Here is a 26237-nt window from a genome sequence, read left to right as displayed (position 1 = left end):
CCGTCCTTGGTGCGTTCCACTAGAGAATCAGCGCATATGGCTGACCTCATTAGCGTCTGTCAGTCTGTTAGACTGATCAGACCAGGTGATAGGTGAACTGGAGGTGACGCTGTCACAGCGTCAGGTGACCTAAGGAACTGCTATGCATTTTCAGCGTGTGTAAACCTTTGTACTAATAAGACACTGAATTGCGCAAAATGGTGTGACGGTGACCAAGTCACAGCGCACACCCTCTCTCCTAATGTTAATGTTAAAGTTAAGAATAGTGATCTTACTGCTAAAGCGCGCTCCTGCACTGGACAAATGATAATTCTCCCTGTCAGTCTGTCAGACTGATCAGACAAGGTGATTGGTGGACTGGAAGTGACGCTGTCGCAGCGTCTGGTAACCTAAGGAACTGCTGAGTATTTTCAGCGTGTGTCAGCCTTTATACTGATCAGACACTGAAGTGCGCAAAATGGTGTGACGGGGACCAAGTCACAGCGCACACCCTCTCTCCTGGTGTAATAGATAGTAATATTACTGCCATAACACGCACCTGCACTGGGCAAAAGATTAATCCTCCCTGTATGGACGGGTGTTGGTGCCGCCGCAGCGCGCACCTATGTCTGACATAAGAAATCATCCTCCCTGTATTAACGGGTAGGATGGGCGCTTCAGCTCAGTGAGAATAAACATATAATTATACATAAAAGTGTACAAACAAAATTTAAGTGACATATAGAACCTGTAGAATTCTGGAATACGGTAATATAACATAATATTATTTTAGGGACATAAATAATTATGATCTTACCATTTCCTTAGGGATTAGTGGGGTTAAACTAAAGTGATGATACCTTAGTGAGTGTAATATGTATTTATTATCATACTTAAAGGAATAAAATCATCCCTTAAGTTGGACACAAATCTGATGGTGTGCATCAAATAATGACATGCAGTGGGGATAAGGTCAGTCCCTATAAGGGGGTACGAATAAATTTTAGGTCAGTCCCTATAAGGGGGTACGAATAAATATTGAGTGTGTGTCCATATGTGTCTATTGGTGTTTTTAATGTGTATTAAATGTGTATTAAACTAGTGTTCTGTCTTATGACTGACATTACCATAAATTTAAAAGGGTGTGTGTGTATGTGCATCTCATTGCACTTTTGCTTGAGTGCAATTAAGGAATGTGAAATATTATGAGAGTTGTGATGCTATATTTACCATTACAATTTTAGTTAAACCCATTTTTACAATTTGGGGTGGTATATGCACATCACAAATATATTTCTTCTCATTTGAATTTCATACAGAACACCGCATTGTGTAAAAAAGTGATACAAGACTTTTATTAATAAGTGCATGGAAGCAGACGCATCCTGCATATTTAATATAGCAGGGCGTGTATCACCATTAAGTGTGCATAGGAATAGGTGTAACAGGAATGAAACAGTTCCTATAAAGTGCTCAGTGATATCCAAGAAAGCTTGATGGGTGGTAGTAAATAGTTACTAAATCACGTGTCAAAATGCAGTAATTACCCCAGAAAGGAAACAATGTCAACATTCTCGTTTAGACCTTTGGGGTGGAGGGTATTTAATGTATAGATCCAAAAAGTCTCTCGTTTCGATAGCTTGAGATCTCTGTCTCCTCCTCTTGGATCTAGACCAATTACTTCAAGTACAGTAAATGTGAAATTGGTGTTATTCACCCTTGACTCATGTTTGTCCTTGTAGTGTCTCGGGACACTGTGAATGACCAGTTTGTTTTTGATGTTCCGCATGTGTTCCTGCAGTCTAATTTTGATTTGCCTCTTGGTTTTGCCAATATAAGATAGTCCACAATCACATGTGATCCTATATATCACATAGGTAGAATTACATGTGGCCGGGTGGTTGAGTGTGTACTCTTTTTTTATCAATTTTGCATTTGAATACGTTCTTTTCCATATGTTTACAACAAATGCATTTTTGGCAAGGTGTACAAATGGTTCTTTTAGTAAGAAACCCAGTGGGATTTTTCACCTTGTTCTTATCAGATGTTGATTTAAGTCGGCTGGGAGCAACCATACTTTTTAAATTGGTGGCCCGGCGGAAGATGAGGTCTGGTTTCGGCGGTAGATGTTGGCCCAATACATTATCCTTGAGTAAGATATCCCAATGTTTAGTAAGGATCTTTCTGATTTGATGGTTTTCTTTGTTATATTGGGTGATGAAAGAGCGTCTGACCGGTGCCTCATCAGATTTAGCAGCTCTTTAAGGGAGGAGGATGTCTTCTCTCTTCTTGGTTAGGGCTTTCATCTTAGCCTCTTCGATCTTAAGGGGGTCATATCCTTTTTCCACAAATCGTTCAGACATCAGGATCGATTGAGTTGAATAATCCTCATCTCGACTGCAGTTACGTCTTAACCTCACGAACTGTGCGTAGGGTACGCTGTTTTTCCAGTTCGGGTGATGGCAGCTGTCGATGGGAATGAAGCTGTTGCAGTCCACATCCTTAAAGTGTGTTCTGGTCGAAACTATTTCCCCTGGTTTTCCCATTAGTTCCAGATCTAGATAGTCTATCGTACTCTGGTCACTTTTGTGGGTGAACTTCAGGTTAAAGTCATTGGTTTGAAGGTTTTGCATAAATGATTCTATGCTGGCTGAATCACCTTTCCACACGAAAATCAAATCATCAATATATCGTTGGTAGAAGAGTATGTGGGCCGTATAAGATGATTGATATACGTGTTTTTCTTCCCACATGCCCATAAGTAAATTGGCATATGATGGGGCAAATTTAGTCCCCATCGCAGTGCCGTTGATTTGGAGAAAAAAGGTGTCATTAAATTCGAAATAATTCCGCTTCAAGATGTATTCAATGCTTTTGAGTATGAATTGTATCTCTTCAGGGGACTGTTCTGCGGTCTTGGAGAGTGTATGTTTGACAGCCTCGATTCCCTTGTCATGAGGGATGGAGGAATATAGTGCCTGAACGTCAACCGTTAGCCACCAATAATCATTTTCCCATTTGAATTGTTGTAATTTGACTAGCAAGCTAGTAGAATCCTTCAGATGGGAGGCATTTTTTAAAACAAAAGGTTGTAATAGAATATCGACAAAGTGGGATAGGTTCGAACTTAAAGACCGTATTCCTGCCACAATGGGTCTACCCGGAGGTGATTTCTTGTCCTTGTGGACCTTGGGGATGTGATAGAATGTGGGTATCACTGGATGTTTCACAAAAAGATAGTCGAATTCTTCTTTGTTTATAAATGATTTTGTTTTGGCTTCCATCAGTAGTTCATATAATTCATCTTGGTATTTCAGAGTCGGGTTTTCAGGTAATTTGATGTAAGTTACTTCATCATGGAGTAGTTTGTTAGCCTCCTGAACGTATTTTTCTGTTGATTGTATTACAACAGCTCCCCCTTTGTCAGCATTTCTTATGACAATATTTTCGTCTTTTTTGAGTTGTTTAATCGCTGTCTTTTCTTGGGATGTGAGGTTGCTGTTACCCTGATTCCATACCTTGATCTTTTTGAAGTCTTCACATACCAAGTTATAGAAGATGTCTATATGGCTCCCTTTTGATTCAACTGGATAATATTTAGAAGGGTTTTTTACTCTTGGAGTAGCTTTTTCATCACTCAACGGATAGGGGTTTTTAAGGAAGTGGCGTTGTAGGGTTAAGTTCCTCACAAATTTGTTGAGGTCTATGAATAAATTAAACTTATCTACGTGGCCATCAGGTGCAAATTTTAATCCTTTCTCCAACACGGCTATCTGAGCTGGGCATAGCTCCCTATCCGTGTTGTTAATGATTCCTGTCTTTTGTTCTGAAAGAACGATTTCCTTTTCTTTGGGCTTCTTTCCGCCCCCTCTGCAGCCTCTTCTTCTTCTCCATTTAGGGTCCGTTTCGTGCCTTTTGGGGAATCTAACATGTGGCGCAGTGTTTCTTCTTTTTCCAGGAATGTAAGACTTTTCTTTCTTCCTAAAAAACGTACCGGAGAGTATTGGTCAGGAGTTATGGATCTTTGTCTATAGGGCCTTGTTTCATAGTGGTCTCGATGGGGTGGACCTCTTCCTCTTTGTTCATCCCATTTATTATGGGGATAACGCTCATTGTAATGTAAGGGTGTTCTATATTCATTCCTCCTAGGTCCTGACCAATCCCGTCTGGGCTTTCTATAATTGGTTTCGTATTTGTTATCATTTCTATAGACAGGTTTCTGCCAATGATCATCACGTTGCCATCTTAAATTTCGTCTGAGGCCTGTGGGATTCCGTTCAGAGTTAGATGTTCTAGGGGTATTCTGGTCCTTTTTTCTTCTGTTGTCATTGGACCAATTATATATTTGCCCCGTCTGATAGTCATTTTTATCACGTAAAAACTTTTTTTGTTTTCGTGTGAGGATTTCGTTTTCTAGCCTCTCTAGTTTACTATGGAGGTCCGCCGTATCGCGTTGGAATTCCTCACTATTAGAGAATTTCTCGACTGCTTTATCAATTTTGGTGATTTCTTCTTCCAATAAGGAAAGCTCTTTCTTCCTTTCATTAATGATGAGGGTAATAAGATTCCTGGAACACTCTTCCAGGATGTCGTTCCAGTTTTTGGTAAAGGAAGTGTCATTATTACCAATATTGGGAGTTTTATTCAGTCTTAGTCCTCTAGGGACTCGTTTCACCTCTAGGTATTTTTCAAGTGTAACGATGTCGTACCACGTTTTTAATTCTTTCGTGGCAACCGACTCAGCAGAATTGAGTAAACTGTAATAATCTTCTTCATCCATAGAATAAAAGTGCTCATCCTCTGTAAACATATTTTTGACCTTGGCTGATCTCTTAGATCTATCTCTTATGAGTGGCATTTTGTGGGAGGGCAGCTACCAATGGGTCCTAACAGATAAAGCAAGACAGCAAAAGAATGACCCCAAGTGCGCCCTCGTGGTGTGAGCAGCTACTCTAAACCCCCCCCTGTTAGTGGGAGGCAGTATTAGAAATAGAGAAAGCAAGAATTAGAGAGCGCTTGAGCCACCAGCTCAGACTTCCACCAATAGCAGTTAAATGTAATGCAATACAAATAGTGATTGTAAAACCAGTGTCTTTTTTATTAAAAAAATTCTCAAGTATCACATCTGGAGATGGTATTTCTTTTGGAAACGAATAGTCAACAACCCAACGCGTTTCGTCTTTACAAAGACTTCATCAGGGGTTTAACTGTAGGTGGTAAAGATAATAACAATTGGGTATTTATGCATATTTTATACAGAAACACAGATTTAATAAACAAACAATTGATTTAAAATTAGGACATTTTAGTCATTAAAAACAGTCGGACCAGTTTGTCCATAAAGATAAGAGAAACAGAGGATGAGCATAAAAAAGATGAGCATATATATAAAAAAGATGATGAGATGAGTGTATATATAACAAAAAAAGGCTTTGACGTAGAGATCCAGACTTTGAAACAAACACGTGTGGAGAAAAATGGCACATACCAATATTCATAATTATAACGCTTGTACCGGCGTGAAATTTCTTCAGTGCTCCAAAACTCCTAATATTCCCCTCAAAGGGGTATCTAAAGGGGAACCACAGAATGGGATCACATGATCGAAATTGTACATTTAACATTCTCAAATGTCATGTGTTAATATTTGAAGTATTGTGAAAAAATTATAATAATGATATCACATACCGAAGAAAACGCAAGCAATGGAGCGTGATATCTTCCAAAAGAGGGAGGACCGGAATGACTTTCCCCTCACTAGTGGGATACTTTTTGTATCTAAAGGAGAGTGATTTGATGAAAATCTGGCCCATAACGCAAAAAATGGAAAGATCTAAATCATATGTGGGTGCTTAACGTACCAAAATGTGCCTGTGTGTGGCTTAAGAATGCAAAGTATTGATCAATTTCTTCAACCAATCGACTATGGCACGGGCAAATGTTTGACTGATACCTTGGTCCAATTTAAAACGACTGTCCAATATACAGTAGTTTATCCAGCCCAACCAAGCGATTTTACATGTCTGAAATGAGCACCAATTTATCAATAATACATTAGAAGCAGAATCCAAAGGTCCCTATATAAAGTACCAGGGGGATTACATACCTACTGTCCGCTGGTTAAATGAATATGTGACAGTGTGGAGTAGAGAATCACAGTTCAAAATTCTGTGAATAATACAAATACAACAATTTCATTTAAAAGGCTCAATATCAGACCCATAAGGTGTTAAGTCTGATATTACAGGCAAACAGATTTTTTAGGAGGGTTTCCTGTGATATTATGGCAACATACGTATTATAGCCTGATATAGACAAATCTAATGCCAAGCAATAGGGTTTTTACACTGATGACATTGTAACTTTAAATGGACACTTCATACAAACAATGTATCCATGGTGTGCTGACCCTGGATACATACGTCAGAATCATAATGACAATAATAGCCCCATAAAAAGGGTTTAACATGAATGATTTAACAGGATTTAAAGTACTTTTGGTCAAACACCACATCACAAACTCTTACCTGATCCGTGTGGAGCAAATAGGAACAGAACTGTCTGCAGACAAAAGCTGCCAGAGTGTATGCCTCTTTATAAGCCTAGGGAGTTGACATCACTTCCGTGTGTGTAATTAGTTAAACAATGGGATAACTTGGATTCTAAATGTTATAGCGCTATGCCGAGTTATAAGTGCTATAATCCGTGCTGTGAACATTATAACTGATTAAACTTGAATGCATAAGAATAAAAAGTGTCTGGAATAAAGCCTAATAGGCTCGCGTGCGTTCCAATATCAAGTCCTGTGCGTGTCAACTAGGAGTTTCCTGATAGGAAGTCCCCTGCGTGTCACAGGTTAGTAGGAGGAAATAAACTCCGTCCTTGGTGCGTTCCACTAGAGAATCAGCGCATATGGCTGACCTCATTAGCGTCTGTCAGTCTGTTAGACTGATCAGACCAGGTGATAGGTGAACTGGAGGTGACGCTGTCACAGCGTCAGGTGACCTAAGGAACTGCTATGCATTTTCAGCGTGTGTAAACCTTTGTACTAATAAGACACTGAATTGCGCAAAATGGTGTGACGGTGACCAAGTCACAGCGCACACCCTCTCTCCTAATGTTAATGTTAAAGTTAAGAATAGTGATCTTACTGCTAAAGCGCGCTCCTGCACTGGACAAATGATAATTCTCCCTGTCAGTCTGTCAGACTGATCAGACAAGGTGATTGGTGGACTGGAAGTGACGCTGTCGCAGCGTCTGGTAACCTAAGGAACTGCTGAGTATTTTCAGCGTGTGTCAGCCTTTATACTGATCAGACACTGAAGTGCGCAAAATGGTGTGACGGGGACCAAGTCACAGCGCACACCCTCTCTCCTGGTGTAATAGATAGTAATATTACTGCCATAACACGCACCTGCACTGGGCAAAAGATTAATCCTCCCTGTATGGACGGGTGTTGGTGCCGCCGCAGCGCGCACCTATGTCTGACATAAGAAATCATCCTCCCTGTATTAACGGGTAGGATGGGCGCTTCAGCTCAGTGAGAATAAACATATAATTATACATAAAAGTGTACAAACAAAATTTAAGTGACATATAGAACCTGTAGAATTCTGGAATACGGTAATTTAACATAATATTATTTTAGGGACATAAATAATTATGATCTTACCATTTCCTTAGGGATTAGTGGGGTTAAACTAAAGTGATGATACCTTAGTGAGTGTAATATGTATTTATTATCATACTTAAAGGAATAAAATCATCCCTTAAGTTGGACACAAATCTGATGGTGTGCATCAAATAATGACATGCAGTGGGGATAAGGTCAGTCCCTATAAGGGGGTACGAATAAATTTTAGGTCAGTCCCTATAAGGGGGTACGAATAAATATTGAGTGTGTGTCCATATGTGTCTATTGGTGTTTTTAATGTGTATTAAACTAGTGTTCTGTCTTATGACTGACATTACCATAAATTTAAAAGGGTGTGTGTGTATGTGCATCTCATTGCACTTTTGCTTGAGTGCAATTAAGGAATGTGAAATATTATGAGAGTTGTGATGCTATATTTACCATTACAATTTTAGTTAAACCCATTTTTACAATTTGGGGTGGTATATGCACATCACAAATATATTTCTTCTCATTTGAATTTCATACAGAACACCGCATTGTGTAAAAAAGTGATACAAGACTTTTATTAATAAGTGCATGGAAGCAGACGCATCCTGCATATTTAATATAGCAGGGCGTGTATCACCATTAAGTGTGCATAGGAATAGGTGTAACAGGAATGAAACAGTTCCTATAAAGTGCTCAGTGATATCCAAGAAAGCTTGATGGGTGGTAGTAAATAGTTACTAAATCACGTGTCAAAATGCAGTAATTACCCCAGAAAGGAAACAATGTCAACATTCTCGTTTAGACCTTTGGGGTGGAGGGTATTTAATGTATAGATCCAAAAAGTCTCTCGTTTCGATAGCTTGAGATCTCTGTCTCCTCCTCTTGGATCTAGACCAATTACTTCAAGTACAGTAAATGTGAAATTGGTGTTATTCACCCTTGACTCATGTTTGTCCTTGTAGTGTCTCGGGACACTGTGAATGACCAGTTTGTTTTTGATGTTCCGCATGTGTTCCTGCAGTCTAATTTTGATTTGCCTCTTGGTTTTGCCAATATAAGATAGTCCACAATCACATGTGATCCTATATATCACATAGGTAGAATTACATGTGGCCGGGTGGTTGAGTGTGTACTCTTTTTTATCAATTTTGCATTTGAATACGTTCTTTTCCATATGTTTACAACAAATGCATTTTTGGCAAGGTGTACAAATGGTTCTTTTAGTAAGAAACCCAGTGGGATTTTTCACCTTGTTCTTATCAGATGTTGATTTAAGTCGGCTGGGAGCAACCATACTTTTTAAATTGGTGGCCCGGATATATATATATATATATCTCTGCCACCTAGTTATTGCTTCAGTGTCCTGTCCCCTGATGCGACGGTCTCTATTTACCATGTCCTTGTCCTGAATTGCATTGTACTGTAATTCCTTATTTAAATGTTTTTGCTCATCTATGTATTGTTAGGTGCTGCGGAACCCTTGTGGTGCCATATAAATGATGGTGGTGATAATAATACAGTAATAATATTTCACTGTGAGACCCCAAAACTTGGATGTGGTATGGGTATTTGGTTGCCCACAGCCTCCAGGTACTGTATTAGCGTTGAGAAATGGATGTCTAAAAACAAGCGATGGATAATATCAGGGCCCTGAATCCTGAATAAGCAATCAGGTAATTTCCTTTTTATAATCAGGCAGCAGCTGCCTAGCAACACAGCTCCTTGGGGTGATTACATGAGCGTGTTTCTGAGTCTTATCATATTCGTCAGATTTGCACAAGACCCCATTCACGGCAGGGTGTGCTGATTGTAAATACTCATTTTTATTTTTAATCATTGGTTTAAATCAGGCCTAATGGACTTGTGTTACTGTAGTAGTTGTTTAAAGGCAGAAGAAAAGTTATAAGCTCTTAAGGGACATAGACACGTTGAGTTGTGCGCTAAGCTGTTTATGGTAGGCGATTTCCCTGTGTCTAGATCACCCATAGTGCGCCCATACACATGCAGAGATGTGCGCTAAGCTATATAGGGTATTTCCCGGTGTCTAGATCACCCATAGAGAGCCCATACACATGCAGAGATGTGTGCTAAGCTATATAGGGTAGGCGATTTCCCTGTGTCTAGATCACCCATAGTGCGCCCATACACATGCAGAGATGTGCGCTAAGCTATATAGGGTATTTCCCGGTGTGTAGATCACCCATAGAGAGCCCATACACATGCAGCGATGTGTGCTAAGCTATATAGGGTAGGCGATTTCCCTGTGTCTAGATCACCCATAGAGAGCCCATACACATGCAGAGATGTGTGCTAAGCTATATAGGGTAGGTGATTTCCCTGTGTCTAGATCACCCATAGAGAGCCCATACACATGCAGAGATGTGTGCTAAGCTATATAGGGTAGGCGATTTCCCGGTGTCTAGATCACCCATAGAGAGCCCATACACATGCAGAGATGTGTGCTAAGCTATATAGGGTATTTCCCGGTGTGTAGATCACCCATAGAGAGCCCATACACATGCAGTGATGTGCGCTAAGCTATATAGGGTAGGTGATTTCCCAGTATCTAGATCACCCATAGAGAGCCCATACACATGCAGTGATGTGTGCTAAGCTATATAGGGTAGGTGATTTCCCGGTGTCTAGATCACCCATAGAGAGCCCATACACATGCAGAGATGTGTGCTAAGCTATGTAGGGTAGGCGATTTCCCTGTGTCTAGATCACCCATAGAGAGCCCATACACATGCAGAGATGTACGCTAAGCTATATAGGGTAGGCGATTTCCCGGTGTCTAGATCACCCATAGAGAGCCCATACACATGCAGAGATGTGTGCTAAGCTATATAGGGTAGGTGATTTCCCAGTATCTAGATTACCCATAGAGAGCCCATACACATGCAGAGATGTGTGCTAAGCTATATAGGGTAGGTGATTTCCCAGTATCTAGATCACCCATAGAGAGCCCATACACATGCAGAGATGTGTGCTAAGCTATGTAGGGTAGGCGATTTCCCGGTGTCTAGATCGCCCATAGAGAGCCCATACACATGCAGAGATGTGTGCTAAGCTATATAGGGTAGGTGATTTCCCGGTGTCTAGATCACCCATAGAGAGCCCATACACAATCAGGGATGTGCACTAAGCTATATAGGGTAGGTGATTTCCCGGTGTCTAGGTCACCCATAGAGAGCCCATACACATGCAGAGATGTGTGCTAAGCTATATAGGGTAGGCGATTTCCCTGTGTCTAGATCACCCATAGAGAACCCATACACATGCAGAGATGTGTGCTAAGCTATATAGGGTAGGTGATTTACCAGTGTCTAGATCACCCATAGAGCGTCCATACACATGCAGAGATGTGTGCTAAGCTTTGTAGGGTAGGTGATTTCCCTGTGTCTAGATCACCCATAGAGAGCCCATACACATGCAGCGATGTGCACTAAGCTATATAGGGTATTTCCCGGTGTGTAGATCACCCATAGAGAGCCCATACACATGCAGCGATGTGCACTAAGCTATATAGGGTATTTCCCGGTGTGTAGATCACCCATAGAGAGCCCATACACATGCAGCGATGTGCACTAAGCTATATAGGGTAGGCGATTCGTACCATCTTCTTTGGTATAACTAAGTATACATTTTATTGTCCTTAATTTCAGTGGTCAAATCCAAGAAGTTCATAATAGAATTTTGGAAGTAATAAGTAACAGAAAGATTAAAGGAATTAGAATTGAGATGAATAAGGAAAGTGTGTACAGAACTGCCATCCCATCACAAATTCTAAAAGAAAACCATCTATAATGGCCATAGAGATCCTAATGTGCACTGTAGTCACTTCCCACATGAGATGGTCCTCAACCCGTCCCGTGTAAATATTACCATAACTCAGCACAAACATTGGTCCCATGGCTGTCCCCAATCGCTTGTAAGTAGAAGTGTCCAAATAAAAGCCTGGTTTTCCTCAGTGAGGTCACAACCAGCTGTCAGTCTATTGGCAAAAGCCTCAGTTTATGGGGGATGCAAGGTGTGTACACATGGTAGGAATTTTGAATATGTAATTTTGACTAGATGCACTGGAGATTTTGCCTAAATGATTTTGTGTAACTAATGATGGTCTGTAATCTAGTCAAAATTTCCTTCCCTGCACAGTCTGTCTATGCTAGGGGATATTGATTTAGCGGAGCCACGCATCACTATCAACTGCAGGGAAACACTGTGAGATTTTGGCTAACCCTCTAGGTGATTTTGACCATCTAGTCCAATTCGCCTGCCAAAATCGCACTGTGTGTACACCTCCTTTACGGCGTGTACACATGATGCGATTTTGACTAGTGATGTGATCTAGTCAAAATTGCCTTGCCTGCATTGTCTGTGCTATGTGATACTGACGGAGCCGCACAGTGGTGTATTAAGCAGAGGAAACACTGTGGGATTTTGGCTAACCTTGAAGGTGATTTTGATTAGTCAAAATTGGTTGCCAAAATCGCACCATGTGTACACCCCCACAGAATAAAAGCTTTGTGCATCCAGAGTCAGAAAAGCATATGATGCCTTCCCATATACATGAGTAGCATCTTCAATGTGGAACCTCAGAGAGAAAACGCAGTCATGTAAAAATGAATCACCATAGTAGTAAAGATTAGAAGTGAGAGAATTGACAGCGGGAATGATGGGAAGGTCAGGAGGAGAAGTCAAAGATTTGTGGATTGTAGGGAGAGGATAGGAAATAGGAACAGAGAGAGGAGAAGAAGAAAAAATCCTCCTTGTACTGTATACGACCCCACCACATAGTGACTGATGAACAAGAGCTTTCAATTCCATTATAAGAATCTCCCCATACTAATGAGCGGGCAGTAAAAAAAGTTCTGTTTGAATGTTCGAACATCTGACTTTATGTGCATTTCGGCTCACCACCCCCAGGGGGTGTAAGCTGAAACCTGATACCGGCAGCTCGATGCACCAAAAACAGAGCTACAATTGTATAGTCCTGTTGGGCGCCCTCTAGTGGCTGCAGGTGTGAAAACATTTCAATAAAGTCTTTTCTTTCCCATTTGATAAGATTATTCCTTTTATTTGAGGTGGAAGTTGTACAAATTGTGGGAAATTTACTAAGTGTATTCTACTTCACATGTGATGTTGCTATGGCCAACTAATCAGAATCTATTTCTTATTTAGCACCCTATAGAAGACAGGATCTGATTGGTTGCCCACAGCAACATCACATGTGAAGTAGAATACACATCTTAGTAAATTTCCCCCACTGTCTTGTAAGCAGCTAGTACCCTTTGCTTTAATTGAATAAAAATGTGACTTTAATTTAATTTTCCTCTTGTTTTTCCTGATATAAAAATGGGTTTAGTCATCTCTGGAAAATTAATATTGTTTTTTTTCTCATAATTCTGTTAATATCCATGGCTGGTGCATCACTTATGCATACCTCCCAACTTCTCTGGATACGGAGTAGGGATTGATGTATCCGTGCCATATGCGCGCCGAAAATGTCAGGGGCGTGACCTAATTAAATAGGTGTGTCCTATACTCGCGGCTCTCCCGTGAGGCCACACCCCCGTTTTGACGCTATGGGGGCATGAGAGCCTCTAGCCATGCCCCCAGCCCCCTGGCTGCGGTAATAGACACTGTGCGCATGCGCACAGTGTATATTCACCGCTGCTCAGCAGCCGACAGTGGGGACTCCCAACAGCCCCCCCTTGCCGCGGGACACTGCTGGCCGCGGTAGGGACGTGGGAATGTCCCCGAAAACCGGAATAATCCTGCGGTTATTGGGACTTTTGGGAGGTATTCTTATATCCAAAAATGTTGGGAAAGCCTTCTCATCCTATTTCGTAAGGGATTTTTTTTTTCAAAATATTTATTTCTGAATGTTCTAACAAATCTATTCAATTCTACAAAAACATTAAAGATGTTAGGGGCTGATGTCGGGGAAAATGTTAAACCTTTACTTCATAACTGTAATTCTCTTTCATCCAATTGTTTCGATGATAAAGAAAAAGAACACAAACTACAAATATTTTTTATTGATTTTTCATTTCTATTTTTTTCCCTTTTTCCTCTCAGCAGCCTGATAACTTATGCTGTGTACACACGGAGAGATTTGACATTAGATTTCGGGTACTCTTTACCTAGAAGGGCGCCCACGATTTTGATCGTGGGCATCGTAAGGTAAAAAAAATCGCGTCGGTCGCATCGCATGCAACCAAAAAATCGCATGCGATGCGACCGACGCGATTACCGCGATTTCCCATAGGTAACAATGTTAAATGTCCCAATTTACCTGATTTTCCATAGGGAACAATGTTAAATGGCCCACAGAGGCCAAATAGGCACCCTGAAGTGTGAAATGGCCCCCCCAATTGTTAACGCCACCCCGCGATCAACGTCAACCCGAAGCGTGGCGAGCGCAGCGAGCCCGCGAGGGGCGGCGGTACGCGTCCTACGACCTTTTCATACCCCCACTATCCACGTCGGCATGGAGTTGAGAATAGAAACGCACCATTAGATGTATCCTTCTTGTTAGTGTTCCTGTCACTGTTTTGATATTGATCTTTCTGTACACTTTTCTTGCCCTGTCCTAAAAAAGGATCCAAGAAGGAATCATTATTTTCTTTATAGCTCCTATCTTTTGGTTTGGCTTCCAGATCTACATTTGAGTATTCAAAAATGTCCCTTTTTATATTTTCCCTTTGTCTGTCCCTAATGGAACAATTGAGTTGACAATCCGAACAGAACCTTTGTATCCTCATATTCGTCCCAGAGTCTCTTGTTCCAGGTTACAGATGAAGCGCCTCTTGTTCAGTGCCAGCTCTCGCCAAATCCCCTCCGCTGGCGGAGAGGTACTCCATCTGACGGGGGCGCGCATGCACGTCCCCTTCTCTTGGCGGCGGTGAGTGGAATCTCTTCTTCAGGGAGAGGGGCAGGGTTAGGGGGGGGGGGGGTGCGGGGAGCGGCGGGCTCTGGCAGAAACGAACGCGCAAGCATCTCATGTAAATTTGGCCCCTTCCATCTGATGTCGGGTCCTGGCGATTGGTGATAGAATCGCCAGGACCCGCTCCAATGAGGGGCGCTCCGTCTGCAGGATCCCATTGATTCAGAATGCAGCCTACTTGTTCGGCCAGCCTCTCTGGTATTTTTTGCATTTATTATCAATTTTTGCTTAAATGTAATAAATGTTTTCATAATTAACATGCCTCTGTCTTTATATTGCCCAGTATGACAAAGTGGCTCTTGTCTTAACCCTTTGAGTGCCAAGTTTATTTGTCAAAATACTGTAGATGTGAAAATTGCCAAGCAGACATTTATATTCATCATAATGACCTGTAACGTTCACCTTACATAGGAATAATCCTTTTTACGTAACAGTTTTTAATTTGAATTTATATAACCAATGTGAGCGATGCTGGAATGTATCTTGGAATTCAACATTATTCTGGAAAATCGAGGGTTTAAACGATCTCAATCCTCTTTTTCTATACCTCGTGCCCTTCAACCATTTTTTACGTCGTACTTTAGATTTTGCATTGGGAATTGACTACTCCCTATTTTTGGCAGCAGCTTTGGAAACCCAACCAAATCAGCACCTAAGCTTATTCGTGTTGTTTAATTGCTTGCACACATATTCCTCTTGGGAAGCTGTTTATAATGAGACATTCAATAGGAGCCAGGCATCTCTCTATGGGCCAGGTGTATTGAGCTTCAAAAAGTGGAGAGTAATAAACAACCAGCCAATCAGCTGCAATCTGTCATTTTTCAAACCCAGCCTGTGAGGGGGCAGTTAGGAGCTGACTGGCTGGCTGTTTATCACTCTCCATTTTATCAAGCTTGATTTGGCCCTAAATAAGATTGGCGGTGGAAGCCACATTTACTCTCCGGAAAGTTCCGGCTTCTGAATGTGTGAACAAGATGGAAAGGACATGATTGCACTAACCAATACAAGGCTTTGGCCATATCTGCGGTTCACAGACCGGAAGTCACATGACTGAGTGAGTGTTCAGGAAGCCAAAAGTGCCTGCAAGCTTATATAGATTATAATTATCTGCTTTCCATGTCTCCTCATTTTCTATAAAAAAATTGTGTTCATTCTATTTTAAGTCCGTCTCCAAGTCCAACCTGGTTACACACTGGAGCAGTGGGATGTCACTCTGACATCTCCATCAGCATAGATTACTAGATACACACTAGTGCGGTAGTGATTAGTTATCAGAGCACAATGCCATAGTCCAGCGGTTCTCAAACTGTGGGTCCTGACCCTAAAGTGGGTCCCAACCTTCTCAGCATGGGGTCACAGCTCCATGTTGCTGACGACTTTTCTAATCTCAGTCAGTGATTCAAGGAGTCTGAATTATCTGTTGGATTGTCTGTTATATTAGACTCCTCCCATCACTCTGTGCCTCCACAATGCTGTCATGTATGTGCTGTCTGCTGATTACACATGTGATGTGATGGGTTATGGTATATTAGACTCCTCCCATCACTCTGTGCCTCCACAATGCTGCCATGTATGTGCTGTCTGCTGATTACACATGTGATGTGATGGGTAATGGTATATCAGACTCCTCCCATCACTCTGTGCCTCCACAATGCTGCCATGTATGTGCTGTCTGCTGACTACACGTGTGATGTGATGGGTTATGGTATATCAGACTCCTCCCATCACTCTGTGCCCCCACAATGCTGCCATGTATGTGCTGTCTGCTGACTACACCTGTGATGTGATGGGTTATGGTATATTAGACTCCTCCCATCACTCTGTGCCTCCACAATGCTGCCATGTATGTGCTGTCTGCTGATTACACCTGTGATGTGATGGGTTATGGTATATCAGACTCCTCCCATCACTCTGTGCCTCCACACTGCTGCCATGTATGTGCTGTCTGCTGACTACACGTGTGATGTGATGGGTAATGGTATATCAGACTCCTCCCATCACTCTGTGCCTCCACAATGCTGCCATGTACGTGCTGTCTGCTGACTACACGTGTGATGTGATGGGTTATGGTATATCAGACTCCTCCAATCACTCTGTGCCCCCACAATGCTGCCATGTACGTGCTGTCTGCTGACTACCCGTGTGATATGATGGGTTATGGTATATTAGACTCCTCCCATCACTCTGTGCCTCCACAATGCTGCCATGTACGTGCTGTCTGCTGACTACACGTGTGATGTGATGGGTTATGGTATATCAGACTCCTCCAATCACTCTGTGCCCCCACAATGCTGCCATGTATGTGCTGTCTGCTGACTACACGTGTGATGTGATGGGTTATGGTATATTAGACTCCTCCCATCACTCTGTGCCTCCACAATGCTGCCATGTATAGGCTGTCTGCTGACTACACGTGTGATGTGATGGGTTATGGTATATCAGACTCCTCCCATCACTCTGTGCCTCCACAATGCTGCCATGTATGTGCTGTCTGCTGACTACACGTGTGTTGTGATGGGTTATGGTATATCAGACTCCTCCAATCACTCTGTGCCCCCACAATGCTGCCATGTATGTGCTGTCTGCTGACTACACGTGTGATGTGATGGGTTATGGTATATTAGACTCCTCCCATCACTCTGTGCCTCCACAATGCTGCCATGTATAGGCTGTCTGCTGACTACACGTGTGATGTGATGGGTTATGGTATATCAGACTCCTCCCATCACTCTGTGCCTCCACAATGCTGCCATGTATGTGCTGTCTGCTGACTACACGTGTGATGTGATGGGTTATGGTATATCAGACTCCTCCCATCACTCTGTGCCCCCACAATGCTGCCATGTATGTGCTGTCTGCTGACTACACGTGTGTTGTGATGGGTTATGGTATATCAGACTCCTCCCATCACTCTGTGCCCCCACAATGCTGCCATGTATGTGCTGTCTGCTGACTACACGTGTGATGTGATGGGTTATGGTATATCAGACTCCTCCAATCACTCTGTGCCCCCACATTGCTGCCATGTATGTGCTGTCTGCTGACTACACGTGTGATGTGATGGGTTATGGTATATCAGACTCCTCCAATCACTCTGTGCCTCCACAATGCTGCCATGTATGTGCTGTCTGCTGACTACACATGTGATGGGTTATGGTATATTAGACTCCTCCCATCACTCTGTGCCTCCACAATGCTGCCATGTATGTGCTGTCTGCTGACTACACATGTGGTGGGTTATGGTATATTAGACTCCTCCCATCACTCTGTGCCTCCACAATGCTGCCATGTATGTGCTGTGCTGTCTGCTGACTACACATGTGATGTGATGACCTTCTGCTGCAGTAACTTGCTGGGGTCCTTTTAATGAATTATTTTTTATTGTCTGATGGGGTCCTGGAGCAAAATAGTTTGAGGACCCGTACCATGGTCTACCTGGCCATAATAACATACTTGCCTACTTTTGAAAAGCAAAATGAGGGAGATTTTAGATGCTAGCAAAATGCACCGAGCGCAGCGTCGCGCAACATTGACGGGGTGTGTCATGTTTCAACCAAAGGGCGTGTCTAGTGACACATATGGGCGTATCTATTTCCATCCAGGGGTGTGTCCTGCAGTGGCTGGTGGAAAAAAATATATGAAGAGATGGCTCCCAGTTGTAACAGTAAAAATGTGCCCCACATACAGATATTTTAAAAATAAATAATGCACACATTTCAAAACGTACATGCGGCCTCGCTTCAAGGGGTACTGCCCTTTCCAAAAATGCTGAAACACTGTAATTCGCATTAACAATATGTCCCTTAAACATTATGCTACACATCGCAATGTCCATTACACATTATGACACACTGTAATGCCCATTACACATTATGCCACACACCGCAATGGGCGGCTGACGGCTTGCAGTTGGCGATTCTATCACCAGACGTCGGCAAGAAGAGAGGCGCTCCGTCTGTATGTTACAACATAAATTAGGTAACCACATAAATAAACCCCATTGTGACTAAAATGGGAACTGATACTCTCTATTTTAGTTTAATGTCTCTACCTTTTTGTAATGAAGCACATTGTATGAACCTTCTCTTGCTTGGCTAGCATACAATACTGTGTTCATATTACCCCTAGGTGGCGCTCCTGTCGCATTATGCAGTGAACTCTCTGGGTGCTCGCACAACTGTCCCAAATACAAGTTAGAAGGGAGAACGCTGAAGCTGGAGAACAGTCTCTGTAGTATTTGCGGCTTAGATCTTGTTCCAACTGTTTATCAGGCCCTTCAGGCACTAATGACTGGCAGGTACTGTATTGATTCTGAGAGAGCGCCACACAATGAGAACTACCGATTAATTATTTTATTATTTATTTGTTTCTATATAAACCATAATAATAAAATAATCTGTAGTTCTAATTGTGTGGCGCTCTCTCATAATTATACATATATTCAGATAAATTAAAGGTATATAGTCAATCTTTCATTTTTGTAATTGAGCAATCTCCGTATTGCCAATGGGAGCAGCCTTAAGTAAATTAGCTTGGTGATTCATATACTAATGAAAATAGGTCTATTGACTTATTCTATTATTATTTCCTCTGGTGGAATATTAGTATCACAAAACACTATTGTGCCTGATTCTGTTCTTTATAGTGTTACTATATTGATTCATCCATACAAAGAGCACCTGTCGTGGATACAGTTTACTAGAATTCAGAATGTGTTACAGAAAATCACTTATGATCTGTCCATGGTCTTAAAAAATAATTAAAATCAGTTATCCCCAAAAAAGTACCATAGCCTATATGGCCATATACATCTATCCTGGTGTTCTACATAACGTGAGCGCCATATGAATAGCGCCAGGCATGTTTGTGCAACTTTTTTGATTAAAATGCATTTTATTCGCAAAATAGAGTGAATGGGGTGCGCAGCAGCTTCTGCTACTAATGATATGCACCGACCAGGGATGCAGGGGATAGCCTGGGGTGCTCTGGAGAGGGGGAGTCCTTTATTTGTACAGTCCCCGATAACTTCCAGCCTGGGCTGACTAGTTGGGGTGAGGAATGCTTTGGCCATGGGACCCCATCAAGCTTGGACTTCCCTGGTAATGTAGGATTGCCAGCACCTGTGGTGACACCTTTCTTATCAATGACCCAGTTTCCCACAGGTGCTGGCAATCCTACATTACCAGGGAAGGGCAGGAGCAGAGCATTGTGTCCTGCTGGAGAGGGGCATGCTGGGAGGTATGGATAATGTATGATTGCCAGCACCTGTGGTGACACCTTTCTTCTTATCAGTTACCTAGCTCCCCACAGGTGCTGGCAATCATACATTATCCATACCTCCCAGCATGCCCCTCTCCAGGAGGACACAATGCTCTGCTCCTGGGCTTCCCTGGTAATGTATGATTGCCAGCACCTGTGGTGACACCTTTCTTATCAGTTACCTAGCTCCCCACAGGTGCTGGCAATCCTACATTATCCATACCTCCCAGCATGCCCCTCTCCAGGAGGACACAATGCTCTGCTCCTGGCCTTCCCTGGTAATGTAGGATTGCCAGCACCTGTGGTGACACCTTTCTTATCAATTACCTAGCTCCCCACAGGTGCTGGCAATCCTACATTATCCATACATCCCAGCATGCCCCTCCCCAGGAGGACACAATGCTCTGCTCCTGGGCTTCCCTGGTAATGTATGATTGCCAGCACCTGTGGTGACACCTTTCTTATCAGTTACCTAGCTCCCCACAGGTGCTGGCAATCATACATTATCCATACCTCCCAGCATGCCCCTCTCCAGGAGGACACAATGCTCTGTTCCTGGGCTTCCCTGGTAATGTATGATTGCCAGCACCTGTGGTGACACCTTTCTTATCAGTTACCTAGCTCCCCACAGGTGCTGGCAATCATACATTATCCATACCTCCCAGCATGCCCCTCTCCAGGAGGACACAATGCTCTGTTCCTGGGCTTCCCTGATAATGTATGATTGCCAGCACCTGTGGTGACACCTTTCTTATCAGTTACCTAGCTCCCGACAGGTGCTGGCAATCCTACATTATCCATACCTCCCAGCATGCCCCTCTCCAGGAGGACACAATGCTCTGTTCCTGGACTTCCCTGGTAATGTATGATTGCCAGCACCTGTGGTGACACCTTTCTTATCAGTTACCTAGCTCCCCACAGGTGCTGGCAATCATACATTATCCATACCTCCCAGCATGCCCCTCTCCAGGAGGACACAATGCTCTGTCCCTGTGCTTCCCTGGTAATGTATGATTGCAAGCACCTGTGGGGAGCTAGGTAACTGATAAGAAAGGTGTCACCACAGGTGCTGGCAATCATACATTATCAGGGAAGCCCAGGAACAGAGCATTGTGTCCTCCTGGAGAGGGGCATGCTGGGAGGTATGGATAATGTGATTGCCAGCACCTGTGGGGAGCTAGGTAACTGATAAGAAAGGTGTCACCACAGGTGCTGGCAATCATACATTACCAGGGAAGCCCAGGAACAGAGCATTGTGTCCTCCTGGAGAGGGGCATGCTGGGAGGTATGGATAATGTAGGATTGCCAGCACCTGTCGGGAGCTAGGTAACTGATAAGAAAGGTGTCACCACAGGTGCTGGCAATCATACATTATCAGGGAAGCCCAGGAGCAGAGCACTGTGTCCCTGACGGAGAGGGTCAGGTAGGCAACACTGATATCTATCTGTCTGTCTGTCTGTCTGTCTGTCTGTCTGTCCTATCTATCTATCTATCTATCTATCTATCTATCTATCTATCTATCTATCTATCTATCTATCTATCTATCAGAACCGCACTCACTTTGTATTCCATGACAGACAGGGGGGGGTCAGTATAGCACCAACTCCTGAAGCCGCCTATACACTCTAGTGGTGCATCATTGGCCACACGCTGATAGACTAGTGCTGAGTGACAGCTCCCGCCTGGACAGGTATTCCCTCCGCCCCCCAGTGGAGGGTAGGGTATAAACTACGGGTTGTCAGCTAATAAAACTCATGTCGACATTATGACTGTCGAATTAGCCAATGTCGACCTAATGCTTTCATCGACCTTCCAACCCTGTTGACCGTAGGCATGTCGACCTATTTCATGTGTCCACCTAAGCCATGTAGACCGTCAGTCAACAACGACCCAATGCATGTCGACCTAACGACCATATAGCCTTTAATTGTAATTATGTTGTTAATTAGCCTCCAGTTGTGTTTGGAAGCAGCTGGAAGTAGGGCGGCCAATCCTGGGGTCGGGATCAGCAGATCCTGGGATTTGGCCATGAAAACGCCGGGATTTCAATCCCCGGATTTTGGGATTAGGCTTCTCCTGTCACCGGCAGTGTGGCTCTGCGCAGTGTGACAAGGTCAGAGGTCACGCTGCACAGCCCCGTCCTGGGCGCGCACAGCCTGCTCTCCCACCCTGAATGCATCGCCCGCTAGCCCACCCACCAGGCTCCCGGCTTCACTACCCGGCCGGCCACTCTCCCGCTCTGCTCCCGGCGTCAGGGATCGGGCGCCCCCCCAGCTCCACCGTCCCCCTCCAGCCGCACTGCACATGTAAGTAAATATGCCGAGCTTATTTCTTAGGGAAGCCAATCCCGGCATTGGGCATTATTCGAATTCCGGGATTGAAAAAATGCCCTGGGATTGGCATCCCTAGTTGAAAGGTCTACAGTGTCTAGGTCTACACCAAAATGCCGACACGTATTAGGTCCATCTTAACAAAAGGTTTACACAAGTAAAGTGTCAACATGACAATGGTAGACACGTGAAAAGGTCAACATGTGGACTACAGTTGGGAATGGCGAAGCTCCCAATTGTAGTCCATGCCTGAAGCATGGCGAGTGGGCACCTATGTTACCAGCGGCCAATATGGACGTACAGTATCGTCCTTTTCCACATGTCGACCGAGGTGTATCTAGGTGAAAAGGTGCCCGGAGCAAGGGTGTGTTTCGGAATCTACCCCAGTCATTTCTCCTTCTCATAGCAATGTCACTTACACATTAAGGCCCTTATTCTGGTTTACTCACAGAGGCACATTCCTTCTCAAATGGACAAAACCATGTGCACTGCAGGTGGGGCAGATGTAACTTGTGCAGAGAGAATTAGATTTGGGTGGGGTTTTACTTCAAAGTGAGATCTATATTGCAGTGTAAAAATCATGCAGTCAGTATTTACCCTGCACAGAAACAAAATAACTCACCCAAATCTAACTCTCTCTGCACGTGTTACATCTGCCCCCCCTGCAGTGCACATGGTTTTGTCCATTTGAGAAGGAATTTGCCTTTGCGAGTGAACCAGAATAAGGGCCTATTACAAACAGTAATGCCCATTACACATTATGCCACACACTTTAATGCCTATTACATATTCTACCACACACCATATTGCCTATTATATATTATGCCATGCACATTGTTGTATTCTACGATTGGAATTGTGACCAATAAACCTAATCGTAGGAACATTTTTGCATTTCATTATGTGTCACCGAGACTGTCATTTCCATTTAACCAGAGCACAGGTCCCTTTATATCTGTGTGTACATGCAGTCGTGTGCTTGCTGCAGGGACGGAAGTCAAAGCCAGGAGGGTGAAATTAAATGTGCATCCAGCTGTGACGGCTAGCTGTCAGTCAGTAATAAGTGTATATGCTTATCCAGATAGGCAGCTCGTCTTAATGTGCATCCTGCTCTTATGGCTAGCTGTCGGTCAGTAATAAGTGTATATGCTTATCCGGATAGGCAGCTCGTCTTAATGTGCATCCTGCTCTTACGGCTAGCTGTCAGTCAGTAATAAGTGTATATGCTTATCCGGATAGGCAGCTCGTCTTAATGTGCATCCTGCTCTTATGGCTAGCTGTCGGTCAGTAATAAGTGTATATGCTTATCCGGATAGGCAGCTCGTCTTAATGTGCATCCTGCTCTTACGGCTAGCTGTCAGTCAGTAATAAGTGTATATGCTTATCCGGATAGGCAGCTCGTCTTAATGTGCACCCAGCATAAGCCTGAATCTACATACAAAACACAATGGGACTTTGCATAAAATAGCACAGCTGCTGCATTGTAACACTTATGGGTACAGATTCAGGGCCATGGGTAGTAAGGCTGGAAAAGTGATAATATGGAGAGTGGTAAACTAAACCACCAATCAATCAGCCCCGATCTGCCATTTTTCAAACACAGCCTGTGACATAAGTTAGTAGCGGATTGGCTGGTTGTTTAGCACTCTCCATTTTATCATTCTGAAAGCTTAGTACATCTGGGGGGAGATTCTCTAAGGTGAAAATGCGGTAAAAACCCTGTTATCAGGGTTTCTACTCTAAGCATCCCCGCCGGGTTACCGCGGCGGGGGGCATCGCCAGAAAAATCTGGCGATGCCACATAGAAACCAACGGGCTTCTAACGTGAACCCATCGCCGCCCCGCACGGACCCCCACCGCCCCGCATCGCCCCCTCCCTCCTCACCTGTGTCCGGGCAGCAGCAGCGCCGGGTGTGTGAGGGAGGGGGGAGCCGCTGGGACCCGGCGACTCTCACCGCAAAGGACAGCTCTTAACGCAAGATCTGTCCTTTGCTATAATTATCGCATATGTTAGAACATATGCGATAATTATAATTGCGAAGGGGGGCGGCTATTTTTTGAGAATATCCCCCCTGGTCCCCAGACTCACGGACAGATATCAAAATGTTTTGAATCAAAAGAATTAGTGCAGTCTAATGAGGCCTACACACGTGGCGATTTAGGGGCATTTTGTAAGCGATCGCACTAGATGCCCCAACATCGCTCCGCGTATGTGTCTCATAGTGATGCGGCCCCACACGACTCTATCGGCCGACAACAAATATCCAGTGGCCCTGACACATCGCTGTGTGCTTATCTAGCATCGCTCAAAACCATACCTCCCAACTGTCCCGCTTTTCGCTGGAACGTTCTGGGTATTTGGGACGTTCCTGCGTCCTGTCCGGGGCCAGCAGTGTCCTGCAGCGGGGGGGCTAGGAGCATAGCCAGCAGCTCAGAAAGCTGCTGGGCATGCCCCCAGAGCAGCGAAAATGGGAGTGGCCTCACGGCAGCATCTCAAATATAGGGCACACCCCTTCCCACTAGGCCATGCCTCCGCCTTCGCCGCGCGCACTGTCCCTCCTCAGCTCACTCAAAAGTTGGGAGGAATGCTCGGAACGCTTCAGCATATCCCCATGTACAGATGGCCCGCCAGCCGTCGCAAGGGGGAGCGCGCGCACGAGACGCTCTAGTGCCCCGTTCTGACAGAGCTCCTCGCTGCTGTCCACCACCTCCCGGGTCCCCATAACCAGTCCCCACCGCCGCCCCGGATCCCCCCAGCCCTGCCCGTCTCCCTGAAGTGGAGATGGGCAGGGTCACACTGCCGAGTGACTGAGACGGGCATGCGTGTGAGACGCAGGCGCCTCCCAGTCCAATGGAGTCCCTTTCCGCCAGTGGGGACGATCTGGCGAGCGCAGGCAGTGAATGATCTTTTATTATGAGGATTGTGTAACACTCTAGTATTAGCTCAGATCTTTCTTTTCAGGTAATTTTACAAAGGCTAAGATAAAGGTTAACAGGGTTTATTATATTACAACAATCCAGTTTGACAATATTTAAATGTTACATTTAATAGTTGGCTTTGCACAACTAATAAATTATTAAATTAAATAACTAAAATAACAATATTACTGTAACATTAAAAATCAAGTCTTTTTTCTCTAAATTGCGCAATTTAGCTCTTAAGGGAAATTACTATTATGTGCACATAAACGGATCTTCTCCCTGTATTCACTTTATAATCCTTTAATGTTTCTTGCACTGACAACTCTGTTTATAGATCCATTCTGCTGCTCCTGCCTGCTGCTGTATTATATATCCTAGTTTAATTAGCAATGAATGTCCTGTGGGGCCCTATAATCAAGCTGCAAAGTCTACTTCCCTATCCCAAGTCTGTTCTTAAGCCCTAGGGAATAATTTCGGGTCCACCCCTATTGCCTTTCAGGGGTTTCCGGGGCTTGACTCACTCACTCTTTTTGTGGAATAGAGGGGCTCTACGTAACTGCGCACCATCGGCCTCAATCATCTAGGCCGGGCCTATGACACAGTCCAATTCTGGAGCACCTCTATGAGATTCTTGACCAGTAGGATGGCGCTGCTTCCTGATGGGGACAAACACCGGACAACCGTACTGCGTCAACGGGAGTCGCCTTTTGGTAATTCTTGCCACATTTGGTGCCTCTGCAGCTCTCATGACAGCGCACACCCCTGCTCTGTTTCTCTCTCCTCAGCAACTGCTCAAACTGTCACATGCAGCTCTGCTTTTTAACCCCTCTCATCCTGGGCTTGTGGTGCTCTCATTCTGCCTGTGAGCACCCTTCAGATTAACTGTCACTTATCAGCCTCCCCTCTCCCTTCAGGAGATTGGTACAGTCCGCAGCCTTGTAGTGGTGAAGTTTCTCCATCAAGACAGTTTGGGATTAACCCACCTCCTCTCCAGAAGGGGTTTCTTATATATTACTAAACTCTCCCTCTATGAGGGGATTGAATCCCTATATGTTCCCTCTGTGAGGGATCTTCATCAAATAAATACATTTTACATACTTATTATAATATTTATACATTTCTGGGATGTCACAATTGTATAACTTTATAACAGATGGCAATGTTTCGCAGACTC

General features: G+C 43.8%; 1 protein-coding gene across 1 annotated transcript in view; it reads left to right on the top strand.

Moving 5' to 3' along the window:
- RIPOR1 (RHO family interacting cell polarization regulator 1) overlaps positions 1-26237 on the top strand; it is a 130896-nt gene that overhangs the window by 30032 nt on the left and 74627 nt on the right. The gene's annotated exons all lie outside the window — the stretch shown is intronic.

The sequence above is a fragment of the Crinia signifera genome, chromosome 11, assembly GCF_055691185.1.
Source record: "Crinia signifera chromosome 11, ASM5569118v1, whole genome shotgun sequence".
NCBI classification, from domain to species: domain Eukaryota; kingdom Metazoa; phylum Chordata; class Amphibia; order Anura; family Myobatrachidae; genus Crinia; species Crinia signifera.
Note: the sequence above shows the minus strand (reverse complement) of the source record. Positions and strands in the feature narration are given on the sequence as shown.